Consider the following 13,600-nt stretch of genomic DNA (forward strand, 5'->3'; position numbering starts at 1 on the left):
CCAGGATGACCTCACCTCACGGTCCTTAACTTCATTCCATCGACACAGACTCCTTCTCCCAGTGTGGCCACAATCGCAGGTTCCAGGCGGACACGGGTTTTGGCGGGACCGCCGTTCGACCCACGGCACGGGGGCAGCTGGAGGAGGCCCCCTGAGGCCTGGCCCCCCACAAGATGGGACAGCATAGCCTGGGTGTGCACTGTAGCCCCTGGGGGATAGGAGAGGAAAGGCGGGCACAGCACACGAAGATGGAAGCCAGGCCTGGGTTTGCAGATGTCGTCGGGAGGGATGCTTGGACAGAGCACCCCCCCCCCCCCCCCGCCATTTCTGTCCGGACCTCTCAGACCTGCCTGTCTTGAGACTTAGAACATTCGCACGCCGTCCGGTCACCTAGGGACTAGAGCGGGACAGACAGGGCAAGTGGGTGTGTCCGCTCCCTGTGTGCCCTTTGGGTGAGTGACTTCACGTCCAGGGGCCTCGGTGTCCTCATGTGCAAAATGGGGTGACGGTCACTGTAGGTCCGCCTCCCAGGGTGGGGGCAGGTGCCAGATAAGAGAACACCCTTAGCCAAGCACGTAGCACGCAGCCCTGGGTGTACTCAGGCCCCATCAATGGCTGTTATTATCGCTATTTTTCAAAACACGGGAGTAATTACAGCTGTATTTATGGAGTCCTTACTGGCTGCCGGGCACCGGGGTGGTTATCCACCCGGATAACCTGGAATGCGGGAGTGATTTCATCCCATCTTCCAGGGGAGGAAACTGAGGTTCAAAATGGTGAGGTCACCACCTGAGGGCACACAGTGGGTGCCCCCCCCCCCCCCCAGCTGAAACTTGAACTCTGGCAAGCCCAGCTCGAAGCTGGTGGTTAGGAACCTGGACTCTGGAACCAGCTCAGGTTGAAATCCCAGCTCTGCCATTTACTGGCTGTGTGTCCTTGGGCGGGGTCCTTGACCTCTCTGTGCCTCATCGAGAAAACGAAACGCCTCATGGTGACCTTGAACAGCTTTGTCATGAGGATCCAGTGAGTTCCCTGTGAAAAGCGCTTAGCACAGCAGCTGGCAAAGACCGAGTGCTCAGGAAACATCAGCTGGCACGATTATCCTAAAGAGGGAAGTGGAGGGGGCAGACCCAAAGGGGCATTTCAGGTGAGCCACGCTCCCGGCCTTCCCTCTGCTCCCTTTCCTGGGATCCCCGGGGAGCACCTCCAGGCGTGGTGGTGGCCTGGTGGCCTCTGGGCCTGGCCCAGGTGGCCACCGGCGTGCCCGTGGGGACACAAAGGCAGCAGCCCCCGGGAGCCGGCCCCCTCCCCGCCCGGCTGTGCTCTCCAGACCCCGGCTGCAGCCTCAGTGTCCTCAGCACGTGTGGGGAGGCTATTTTTATGGCGTTCAGCTGACGCTCTTGGCCGGGGAGGCTGTCTCCGTCCCCGCGCCGTGGCGACAGCAGCCCCGCTAGGGGGAGTCTGGGCCCCCTCCATTTTGCAGGAGCCGCAGGGAAGGGGCGGGCGGGGGCCCTGCATCTTCAGAGTGGGTGTCTAGGGGGCTCCACTCGGCTTCCAGGGAGGCAGCCGGCAGCCCCCGGCTTGCTTTCCTCTTGAGAAATGCAGCAGCTTTCTTTTCCTTGCACCCTGCCCGGGACAAGGCCCAGCGTGCCCTCTGACCCTCGGTTGGCTTACAGCGTGGGCAGGGGGCTCTCAGGGAGGCAGTGGGGAGCGAGTTGGCCGGGCGGTGGTCCCAGCTGTAAGAAGGGGCCCTGGAAGCTCAGCCTGCCCCCCTTCCTGCCTGTTTTCTAGAAATGCCCTCCTTTTCCCCAGAGGTGAGCTGATACAGAGGGGGAGGGTCGTTGCCACGACCGGCCTCTAAGAGAAGACAGGGGTGGAGAGAGATGTCCTGTCCTTGCACGGAATCCCCATGAGGTTCTGCCCTTCTCACCTGGTCCAGGTGTGGCCCAGACTGGCTGCCCTTCTTGCCCCTCCCCTCTCCCCCCCCCGCCCCCCCCACCGGCAGGCCATCGCCACCCTCAGAGGCGGGGCGGCTCCCCTGGGACTCAATGGCCATAGTGAGGAGTTCCAAAAACCACAGCCAAGCCACAAGGGCCAGTGGGAAAGGGAAAATCCTTCCAGCTCATCGTTCAGCCACATTATGGCAAACAAGCGAGCCATTCAGCGGACAGTCTGCCCGCTAAGCAGGCTGCTTGGCACGGCGGGGGTTTTGCTTTCTATTTTTCAGCTGTTTTGGCTTCGGGTCAGGAGCTGTGGTGCAGCCGCCCTCCCCTAGTGGCGCTCACCTTTTCCTCCCGTACAGATGTCCCTGTCACCAGGAAATGTCACCTACCTACGTGGAGCCACCTAGACCCGGGGCCAAAGGAGGCTTAGTGTCACTAGACTCCAGAGGCTCTTACCTTCTTCCCGGGGGAGTGGCCAAAAGCAATTAGGGGTTGGCCTGGGCTTTTGAGATAATTCAATGCAGGCATTCAGATGCTTATAGGGAGAGATGTGTGCCTTCCTCGGGGAAGCGGAGAGGCTGGTGCTGGCCCACCAGTGTGGGGCCTCCTACCCCCCTCTTACGGCTCGCCCCCCACCAGCCGGGCTGGCGGGGAGCCTCCCCCAGGCTCTGCCTTGATTCCCCCGCCCTGTTTCAGTCCTGGAGGGCCCCGGACTGGCTGTGTCCAGAGGCCCTCGCGTAGAAGCCAGGCCAGTTGGAGCTGGAGACCGAAAACCCCTTTGGCATTCCCCTGGGGCTGGCGGCGTTCTCCACAGGTGGCTCTCAGAAGGCAAGCTCCTTTCTGGCACCACCTTCCCCATTTTAGCAGGGGAAGGGGGGCACCCAGCGGATTGGGGGAACATCCCTCCCTCTGTACCCTGCCTGTGATTGGCCCATAATTACAGGTTTATTGCCTGTACAGCTATTGTGTAATGACATGTTTGCAAATTAATTTTTATGGCTCCTGCCATTAGCATATACAGTAGAGGAAGGTTTAGTATTAATTACTCCTGTTGTTCCTGTAATCCCGGAGAATTAAAAACCAATAAAAGAATGACAACAGAAACGGATAGTTTAGGGTCTTTTAAAAATAGTTAAAAAAAATTTTTTTTCCCCAAAGTAGGACCGGAGATTTTCCAAGCTTAAGACGCACTTGGAGGGGGCGGCCGCTCAGCCGGGCCCTCCCGTGCGCGCCCCGGTGCCCCCCACTCCCAGAGGGGCGCAGATTATCAAGTGTGCCGGTGATAAGTGGGTGATAAATGGATGGGAGGCGAAAGCTGGGATCCGGGCCCAGGCCGAGCCGAGCCGAGCCGAGCCGGGGGCGGGGTGGGGGGGTGGGGGGCGCGCAGGTGCTGAACCCCGACCCCGCCGCGCCGGGGCCGTTGTCTCCCTCGCCAGGCCGCCAGCGGCGGCAGGCGCAGGGGGAGGTGCGGGGAGCGCCGAGCGCGCCGCCACGCAGCCCCGGAAACAAAGGGCCGCCGCCGCCGAGGGCCGGGCGCGACCTCCGGGGTCAGCGCGGGGCGGAGCGGCCAGATGTCGGCGGCGGGCGCCGGCGGCCCCGCGCGGCCCGTTTCCTCCAGGTCAGCAGCCCCGGCGCCCTCCCGGGTGACCGCGCGCGCTCGGCCGCCCGCGGGGAGAGGCGCCGGGCGGGGCGCAGGGGGCGGGGGAGGGAGCAGGGGATTCAAAGATGCTCCTCGCACCCCCGGCCGCCCAGCGGGCGGAGGAGGCAGTCGCCGGCGTGCGGCACCCACCCAGCCGTTGGTGGCGGCGGGGCGGAGCGCCACCTCTCTCTCGGCTTCGTGCGCTCCGCCCAGCCCATTTAAGATCCTCCGGGCGGGGGGAGGGGGTGGGGGGGGGAGGTGAGTGGCATTGAGGGGTCAGGAGGAGCGCCTGGTGCCCCCACCTCTTCCGATTTGCCCTCCGGAGCTCTCCTCTAGAGTATCATATTCCGGGAGTTCAATTGTCATCCGAAGCCGCCGCGTTTAGAAGGGACCCCCGGGCTGCCGCTGGGGACCCCTGATTTACGCAGTGGCTGGAGAGCGTTGGCAGGAACCCAAGCCTGGCGTGACCGCGGAGCCCCGCCCTGCGTACCTGCGGGCTCAGGTCTGTTCCTCAAACCTGGATGGTTGCATTTGGGGTCAAAAGGTGACCCCTCAGTGTCACCCGGCCGCGATTCCGGCTGCTTGTGCCACGGAGGGGCCCTTCGGAAGGTGAAAGGGCTTGAAAATAAACGGTCACATCCAGAGGCAGCTTTGCAGCGTGCGTTAAAAGAGTGTGTGGGGGCGTGGGTAAAGGGATCCTGTCTCTTTAAAATCGCTGGGCTGGACAATGAGCGCACAGGATGTGGTTTGGCGGCAGGGTTTTTTCCCCTTCGATTTGGGGAATTATCACATGGGGCCTTCTTGAGCTGGTGTGAAAGAGAGGCGGCGTGGGGAGGAGAGATACAGACTCCACACAGTCACTCACACACACTCTGTGCAGTTGATCGTTCTCTTAAACCAAATTAGCCAGGGCTCTCGTTACTATGGTGCAGCCGGGGCTTGCAGAATCCCAGTAATAGCATTTATTAGGTCTATTTGCCTGGAAGCATGCCTTCCCGGATCTGATAATGCACCAGTGCGGGGAGAGTGTGGAAGAAGGGATCAGGCATTTGATTACACTTGCAACAGGGATTTTTAAGGGTGGGGTGCGAGGAAAAGAAAAGGAGAGAAAGAAGCCGCCCGCCTTAGGAGCTCCCCCGGGCTGGGCGGTGTGTGCGTTTCCGCAGTCCCGCGTGGGTTCACAAAAGGCGGGCCAGAGCTTCCCCCCCCCCCCACCCCGCCCCACTCCCCGGGCACGGTTTGGGGATTCTCCTCCCAGGCCCCGGCGGCGGGTGAACTCCGGCTCCCGCAGCTGTCAGCCGTGGGTGGGGAGGGCGGGCCGGCGGCCAGAGCGCAGAGTTGGGCAGCCGAGGGGGGCCCGGCGGCGCCCGCAGCCGCCCACTGTTTGCAAACGGCCCCGCTTTGGGGCAGAGCGGAGCGCCCCGCTGCCAGCAACGGCAGCCTCCCCGCGTTTGGAGAGGGGAGCCCAGCTCTCGGCGCCCCCGATCCTAGTCCGCACGGATCCGCTGCCCGGCTCGGCGGCCGCGCCGGGGGAAGCTCGCAAGTGAAACTATTATTATCGCCCTGCAAAGCATGGAGCTCTTGGAAGACGCCGCGTAGAGACGGAAGGAGCCGCCGCCGCCTGCAGCCGCCCGCCGCTGCGCCCCTACCCTTTCGCTTTCATTAGGGGAGACAAATCTGCTGTCAGGCAGCCAGCTTTCCAATTTACCGATAATGATTCTTGCATGAAAATTGATCGAGGGGCTCTCCGCCGCCGTGCGCTCTCGCCTCCCCGCTCTCCTCCTCCTGCTCCTTCTGCCCGGGCGCCCGAGCCCCCGCGAGTTCTTTCTCCTCCTTCCCCCACCCCTGCTCTCTGAGTCAGTGGTGGGACGCCGGCCCGGGGAGATAACCAAAAAAAAAAAAAAAAGAAAAAGAAAGAAAGAAAAAGGTTGGGGGGGGGGTTGGTGGCGAGAGGGGGAGGGGAGCCGGCTCCTCGGCCTGCTTTCTCCTGCCCGAGACTTGTTTGCAATCGCCGCCTCTTTTATTTACGAGAAGAAATCTCCCCCTCGGTACTTCTTGGCTGTTTGGGTATTAATTTTCTCCTCTCCCCTCTCTCGCTCGCCCCCTCCTCCTCTTCCCCCACCCCGCCCCTCCTCACCCAGTAGCTAAGGGGAAACGAAAACAAAGCCGATTTCTCCTTGGCAACAAGAGATACCCCCTCCCGCCGCCCCCCCTTCCTTTTTCCTTCTGGTTCTGAACGTGAAACCCTGTTGGAAACAGGTCCCTTGACCCTCGCCCTTGACATTCAAATGGCTGAATGGAGGAGAGATTGCTACTCGCACGTCTTGGGGCTGCTTCTCTCTCTCTCTCTCCCTCTCCTCTCTCCTTTTTTTCTTTCAAATGAGTAATCCCTGAAGATCTTAACCCCCCAATTTCATCACCCTCACCTCCCCCCTTTATTTTTCTCGCGCTCCTCTCCGCTCTCCCGCCTGCTTCCCTCCGCCGTGCGCCCCCCTCCTTTTTTTATTTGCATCTCAAGTCCAAAAGGCAGAAAATACACACGCGGCGAAGACACCGGGCAGCCGTGGAGGCTCCGGCCCGTCCTCGGTCGTCAGTCACCCCATTGTGGATCTGCCCGGGCCGAGGTGGCCGAAACTGCCCGGGCGCCGGCCCGAGAGAGAGCCTTTTCATCATCTTAGGGAGGGGGGAAAAAAGGGAAGAAAAAGACATTTTTCTCCGTCGCTCTCGGGATCGCTCTTCTGTCTTTATTTTATTGTTTTGGACATTTTTGAGCGCCTGGGCTTGGACGGCCCTTTTTGTCTCACTGCTGGGTTTAAAAAAAAAAATTTTTTTTTTTTTTTTTTTTTTTTTTTTTTTACCTTCTTCATCCCTCTCTGGCCACTATGGAATTCTAATTTGAATCATGTTTGGATTGAAGCCGCCTCTGTATTACTTACCAGGTAAGCGAGCTGTGCGCCTCCCCGGGTCCCGCGCGGCGCCGGCGCGTCCCGGACCCCCCACCCCTCCCGACCCCCCCAGACCCGCACAGCCTGGGTCGGGGCGGTGGGTCGGCCGAGCGCCCCCCCCCCCCACCTCCCCCGCGGGCGGGCGCGCGCGGCCCCGCCGCTCCCGCTGCGGTCCAGCCGGCGGTGTGTGCGCTACGTGCGGCGGGGAGCGCCCACCCGGCCCGCCGCCCCCACCGCGCCGCCGCCGGGGGTTGCGCGTCTCGCTCCTTTTGTCTGCCCCGAGCCGGCTCCGCCGCGGCGGCGCTGCGAGCGGCCGGGGCGCGCTGCCTTCCAAGGTGAATTAAGCACCGGGTGTGAAGTTACTTTGCCGCAGGCCGCCCCGATCGGGTGGCAGGCGCCCCCCTCCCGCCCCCAGCCTGGGGCTTATTTTCCTCTGCCTCCTGCCGGCCCCTTGCGCCGTCTCCGCGCGAGCGTGGCGCGCCTGCCCCCCGCCCCCCTTCCTGCCCGGGTTTCCCTGGAAGGTTTTGTTCCTGCCGAGGTCGGAGGAGGGGGCCGGGGAAGCTCCGGAGGGTGGTTGGCGTGGCTTCCTGTTTCCCTAACCTTCCTGCGCGCTGACAGCAGCCTGCCGTGTAACTTTCTGTTTCGGGGCAAGTCGTGCTTGTAACCCAGAGTGGAGGGGCGGGGAGGGGGTGACAGCAGGAGGTTTGGGGAGCCCCTCTTGAGTTCACCTTATTTGGACTTTGAGACCTTAAAAATAATTACATGTGGGCTAAGGGGAAGCCGGGAAGCCAGGGGTTCCCGGAGAGGGCGGCAGGAGCCTCGGTGATCCCTAGGCCCTCGGGCTGCCTCCTTGTCACCCCCTTCCAGTGCCCCCGGGGTCAGGAGCAACTGACTGGGCCTGCCCTCCCTGGGCCCCTGGCGCGCAGGTCAGGAAGGCAGGGCAGCGACTGACCGCTTGTACTAGGAACAAGCTGTTTTTATTTTCCCTTCTTTGCCTTGAGAGTTTCGTCTTTGGGAGTTCACACAGTTCCCGCGGAAGTTGGGGCCACCGTGGATCTGGGGGAGGGGAGACTGGGGTGCTGTAGGGAGAAGGGGAACTTCCTGGGCTCCTGTGGGGGCTTCTCAAATTCTGCAGAAAGAGGCTGGCCGCGGAGGGTAATTTCTGCACTGTTTTGCTGGGGAAAGGTGCAGGTGGCTGGGTGTTGGGTTTTTTCACTGCACGTTCAGGAACCCCTGTCACTTTGGCCGAGGCTCCCACAGAACCCCTGCAGTCCCTGGGAGGAGCGTGGGGGGGAAGGAATGGCCTGGACAGGACCCAGCTCTTCTGGATCTGGCCCTTGCTGCCCTGGGCCAGGTCAAGGGAAGAGGTCGTCCAAGTGTCCCACAGACTTTAAAAAAAGAAGCAGGAAAGACTGATGGGTTCTGGGTGAAATCTGTACAGTTACTCTTTCTGAGCTTCTTTGTGGCTATTGTAGGGCCCCAGCCCTTCCCAGAAACTGACAAGGTCTGCATTTCGTGCTTACTGTCTCCACCGCCTGTGTGAGGAAGAATCGTTTTATTCTTGAGGTCTTTTTCCTGCAGTGCAAGTACAGCTCTTCCCCTCCGTCCACACGGCCCTTGGCGAATCTGAGGCACATGAGAACCGGGAACCCCCAGTTTGCACAAGGGTTCTGTTCCAACCCGGGGCTGACGAGCGGGGGCGGTGCTCAGAGCCGGGTCCCCCCCCCCCCCCCAGGAAGATACCAGAAAGCCTCGAGCTGGGGAGCTGGATGCATCGGGGCTCCTGGAACCCAAGCTGTAGCATTGCTGCTGTGCCTGCTTTTCAGTTAGTTGGCCTCCCCCCCGCCTCCCCCTGCACGGGGAGCTGCGGGGGCAAAGCAGGGACAGTTCCTTCCTCTGTATCTATAGCCCCCCCCCAGTGCTGCTCCTTGCCTTGTAGACACAGTACATGTTTGTGGCAAGAATGAATCTTCTTAAGTACAGGGCGTCTTGAAAGCACAGGTGTTTGTAATCTACACCCTACTTCACCTGCCATTGGACGGCTGCTGGAACATACTTCTTCATCAGGTGACCGATTTTCTATTTACTCTTGGAGCCTCCGAAAGAAAAGGAGGAAGTGTCAGGCTAGGAAATTCGAAGCAATTAAGGAAAATCAGTCTTGGCTGGTCTTAAGCCCTCGGGGGCAGCGGGGTGAAGAAGGCAGGTCTGGACCCCCGGGGGAGGTCAGGGCTCAAGTCCTCCTCGGCCTGTGCAGGGGGAGGGGGGGCTGTCACCCGATTCTCCCCTCTTTCTCTCTGTCTCTCAGGTTTTCTCTTTTTAAATTCTCCTACTAGGGTTTTTGTACGTTACGATTGTGGTATCAGAGCATAGGGGCTCAAGTGGGAAGAATCGTGGGGAGATGCCTATCTGCGGCCCACCGCTTGTGTTTGTAAATAAAGTTTTATCGTCCACGCCTCCTCTTTCAACGGAGCGTCCATGGCAGCTTTCGTGCTACAAGAGCAATGTCGAGCAGTTGCAACAAGGCTGGTCAGGCCTGAAATATTTATCATCTGGCCCTTTTCAGGGAAAGTGTGCTGACATCTGGTATAAGGGATTAAATGTGCGAATTTTTACAGGGCACTGAGGACCGTGCCTGCGATGAGGTTAACACTTAGCAAGTGATAGCTATAATAAAAATTATCACCATATTTTTTTACGCTTATTTATCTTTGAGAGAGAGAGAGGGCGTGCCCACAGGTGAGCGGAGGAGGGGCAGGGAGAGGATCCTAAGCAGGCTCCTGTCAGCGCGAAGCCGGATCTGGGGGCTTGAACCCATGAATTGTGAGGTCGTGACCAGAGCCGAAATCGAGGGTCAGACGCTTAATGGACTGAGCCAGCCAGGTGCCCTCCACATTATCATTAGTAAGGTGGAATTATTTGCAGAAACTCACAGGGCTCCTTAGTGGTTGGACTGGGACTTGAACTCACGTCTTTGGGCCCGACCCCTGGCCCCCAGGACACAGTGTCTGACCTCTGCATCCTTCCCTGGCAGAGGTCAGGGCTGGTACCCGTGGGAAGGGAGCTGGGGACTGGCGGATGGGTGGGGTCTCCGATGCTTCTTGGAAAACTTCCGGTTCGGTGTGCTCGTGCGCCCAGCTACCCCCTTTCCTGAACTCCACCAGGTTGCGAACTCCGTGCGGGAGGCGACCGTGTGCTTCCTTGAGGCCCAGCTCGGCGCCAGGCCAGTAACGACAACAACAATCACAACAAGGAGGGACGGGTGGTGGAGGCGCTTCTTGCGCGGTGCCCGCTCCGTCGCAGACATGGTGTTCGTGTGACACCCCCCCCCCCCCCACCTTGCCAGCTGAGGACACTGAGGCACGGGGAGGTTGCGGTCAAGCAGACAGTCGGCAGCTCGGCCAGGCTGTGACGGCAGGCAGTTTGGCTCCAGAGTCCCTGCTTAATAAATATTTGTTGAAGGAGAGCGAGGGAGGGAATTGGCCGTTGGTGGTGGTGGTGATGGCGCCCTGCCGGCCCCCTTATCTTGTTCCTGGAGTTCATGGCGGGGCGGGGTGGGGGGGGACTCCCCAGCTGTCAGCTAACCCCACCCTGGCCCCATGCTGAACTCTGGGTGACCCAGGCTGCCCCTCGGGATTGACTGTCCACCGCTGGGAAGGACACTCCAAACTCCAGGGAAGAAACTGAGGCCCAGAGAGGGCTGGGGCTTGGCCCAAAGCCACACAGCCTGCTGGTGGCTGCTCTCAGAGACTCTGGGTCCCCCTCAGAATACTCCCCTTGCCCCCAGCAGCCTCCCGAGCCTTTGACAGGCTTGCAAGGGACTTGGGCTTCCCCTGCGGGGAGCTGAGGGTGCCCAGGCCGCCTGTGGGGAGCTGCCTGGATTTGATTTGGGCGCCCAGACCGCTGCCAGAAAGCCCCAGCCTGAGGCTGGGTGTGGGTCTCTGCGCAGGCCCACCTGGGCCGATGGAGGGGGCTGGAGGGGCCTGGAGGCGAGGGCTGGCCGCCAGCCTCCCCCCACCTCCCCTGTCCTCAGGTGTCTGCTGGGGGCGGGGGGAGGGGGCAGAACTGGGAGGGGGGGTGATGGAGCTCAGGCCGTGCTTCTGGCCCGACCTGGGAAGCTGCCGGGCGGTTAGCAGAGCCGTGGCTTTGGGGCGGGCTCTGGAACCACCCAAGGCCTGCTCTGGGGGCAGGCTGGGCCTACAGGGATCTGAGTCAGATAAAAGGACAACATTGCTATTTCGGTTGTGATTGAGAAAGCTGCTTATTTACAGCTCAGAAACTCAGCGGGGACAAGCATTTCGGCTCCCATCTAGCACTTTCCAGGCAGTCACTAATTAATCTTCTGATACCCCTGAGACCTGGGGAGGGGCTGCCACATTTCCATCTGTCGGCTGGGAAAGCCAGGGGCCTTTTGTCCCAGCTGTGGCCCAGCCCTTCTCCGAGGGGCCTGCTCTGGTTCCCACCCCCCTGCTCAATTTGGTTCTCATTAAGATTTTTTTCTTGCTCAAATGTGTTGTTACTCCATGGGTGGGAATCTGATACAGCCCCATTGGAAACTCTCCTGCTTCTTATCTCCTTGACTCTTGGAGTCAGGAAAAGTTTCTTTTATGCTCCTGGAGCAAAGAGTCATTATGATACCTGGATTCCTGCCCTCGACTGGGGCAGGGTGATTCTCGTCCTCCGGTGCAGGGGTGCAGGGGGCAGTGGGAGGCCCGAGGGGCAGCTGGCCAGGGCCACCCAGCTGCCAGAGGCCAAGCCTGTAGGATGAAGCCTGTAGACCTGGGCTGCGTTTCCAAGTCTGGTGCTCCATAGCCCTTGTCCCACTTCCCCCTGGATGTGGACATGACGTGCCCCCCCCCCCCCAGGGGCAAGTGTGGACGGGCCCCTCCAGTCATCTGGTCTACCCTGGCATTTGCAGCTAAGAAAACAAGGCTTGTAATTCTCCTTAGACTTTTGGTGACATCGGGTCGGTGGACGGGGCCTCTTTGTATACAAGGGGACGGCCTCTCATCATCTACTTTGCAGGAAAAAAAAAATCAGGCTTTTATCACCCCTAAAGTAGCCTTTCCCAAAGGGTGACGGAGCCCCATGTTTGAGGATGTCAGCAAAGCAGTCGCTCATCCATATTTGGGATTGTCTCTCCTTGGTGGTCTAGCTACACAATCAGCTGAAATTTTGCAGCCATGGGGTGGGGGCCAGGGGGGGGGGAGTACATTAGAAGGGAAGAGGGAATTTGGGGGTGAGGGAATAAAAATGGATGCTGTGCTTTTTTGTGTGTTTTTAAGAGCTCCATATAGATTTAAAGTCCTTTTGTTAATTTAGGAACATAAAACCGTGTGATGTATAGCTTGCTTTGCTCGTAAAATTACTAAGTGTGGCATATTTAGAGCTGTGAGAGCTTGGGGTAAAAGGGAAAAAAAAAATCAGTGAGACTCTTTTTTTTTTTTTTTTTACAAGTCTTTAGGGGGAAAATGCGTTTTTCTGGCTTTTCCCCACTGATGCCAGGCCCTCCGCAGCTCTGGCTGGGATTGGCGGTTACCCTCAGCCCAGATCGCAGCCAAGCTGGAAGCTTGAGGGGGTGCTGGTGTGGGCTGGCCGGGTCTGACTTAAGCCAGGTCCAGATCTCGCCCCCAGAGCCCGAGTCCACCCCGTCCCAGAAGCCCCCGGCCTGGAAGGAGCAGCGGCTGCCCTGTCTTCCTCCTGCCGAGAGACAGGAAGCGCCCTCTGACCAGGCCTGGACCGCCGCCCAGTGGGCATTTGGCCACTTGCTTAATGGCCTGCAGGGTTGGGAAGTCACGGAACATTGGACTTGGAAGGGACCTCAGAGGTCAGATGGCCCCAGCCCCTCCCTTCTCTCCGTTTGGTGGTCTCCTACGGGGCCTGGGTTCTTAGAATGTTGCTTTTCACATAGACGCACACGTGTGCGTGTGACCCCGTTCTCCCCTCCTGGGGCACAGAACAGGTCTGTGCCCCCTCCCCCAGCCGGGCAAGGCTCCCCCTGCGGGCTGCCAGGCCCTGCACTCTGTTGACCTACGTTGGCGGGAGCGGCAGAGGAGGTCTGTGTCTTATCCCCTGCCTGCTCCGGGAACAAACAGGGAGGGAGGCGAACGAGGACGGAGTGCCCTGGAGTCTCCTGCGATCACCCTGGTGGAGGAAATCCAGGAAGGCTCCTCGGAGAAGGTGGCATTGAAGGCCGGCCTTGGAAGTGAGGACCACCGAGGCGGTGAGGCTGAGTGGAAGGAGGCTGGTACAGCGAAGGGGGCTGAACCAACAAGAACAGAAAAGCTGCTCTTTCTTAAAATACTCGGCGTGTTCAGGGTGCCTCCGGAGTGCTGGGGACTGAGCGCCGGCCATTCCCACCCTGGTGGTCGCAGACGTGCGGATTGAGAAGTCCAGGGGCACAGATGCTGGTGTGTGCAGAATCTTCTGGAAGCGCAGGGGAGGCAACTGTTGGGATGAAGCTGGGGGTGGAGGCAGTGTCTGAGAGGCCGTGGGGAGGAGGGGACATTGGGGCCGGCCTTCCTACTCGAGGGCGGTCCCCCCACCCTCACCTGTCCGGCACTTGAGAGGGAAGGCGGGCCCTTGAGAGGGAAGGCGGCCACTCCTACCCTGGGGCTCGGCAGTGCCATCTAGTGGCGGGGTTCTGAAGCCTGTGCGCCCTTCAGAGAGCTGTGGGCTCCAGACCCCAGAGGCCAGACAGATGCGTTAGGACCAGGGGGCAGGGCAGACAGGGCCCAGCTGGGAAGCAGAGCTGACCCCCGCAGGGGCTGGTGGCCTCCCAGGAAGGATACTTTCGGAGGGAGGGGAGAGCTTGGTGAGGCGGAATAAAGCGGTGGGGGAGGAAATGACCCCCTAGGGTGGGTGGGAGCCACATTTTGGAGGGTCTTGATGTCATAAGGCCAGTGACACGTGAGTTGGATTGTGTTGCAAGGGGTGGGGGGATCCCAGGGCTTTAAAGCAGCGAGGTTCTTTCTGTTCATTCGGCGCGGGTGTACAACACGCCAGGCACCGGACCAGACGCGTGGAAATACAGCCGAGAAGCCCCCGAGGGCCGTCCCTTCCTGGAGCCAGCTCGT

General features: G+C 60.3%; 1 protein-coding gene across 7 annotated transcripts in view; it reads left to right on the top strand.

The window, feature by feature from the left end:
* The window catches only part of GSE1 (Gse1 coiled-coil protein), a 387,729-nt gene that overhangs the window by 280,487 nt on the left and 93,642 nt on the right, over positions 1-13,600 (top strand). The window lies entirely within an intron of this gene.

This window comes from Panthera pardus, unplaced genomic scaffold, assembly GCF_024362965.1.
Source record: "Panthera pardus isolate Hobbes unplaced genomic scaffold, ASM2436296v1 HiC_scaffold_19, whole genome shotgun sequence".
NCBI classification, from domain to species: domain Eukaryota; kingdom Metazoa; phylum Chordata; class Mammalia; order Carnivora; family Felidae; genus Panthera; species Panthera pardus.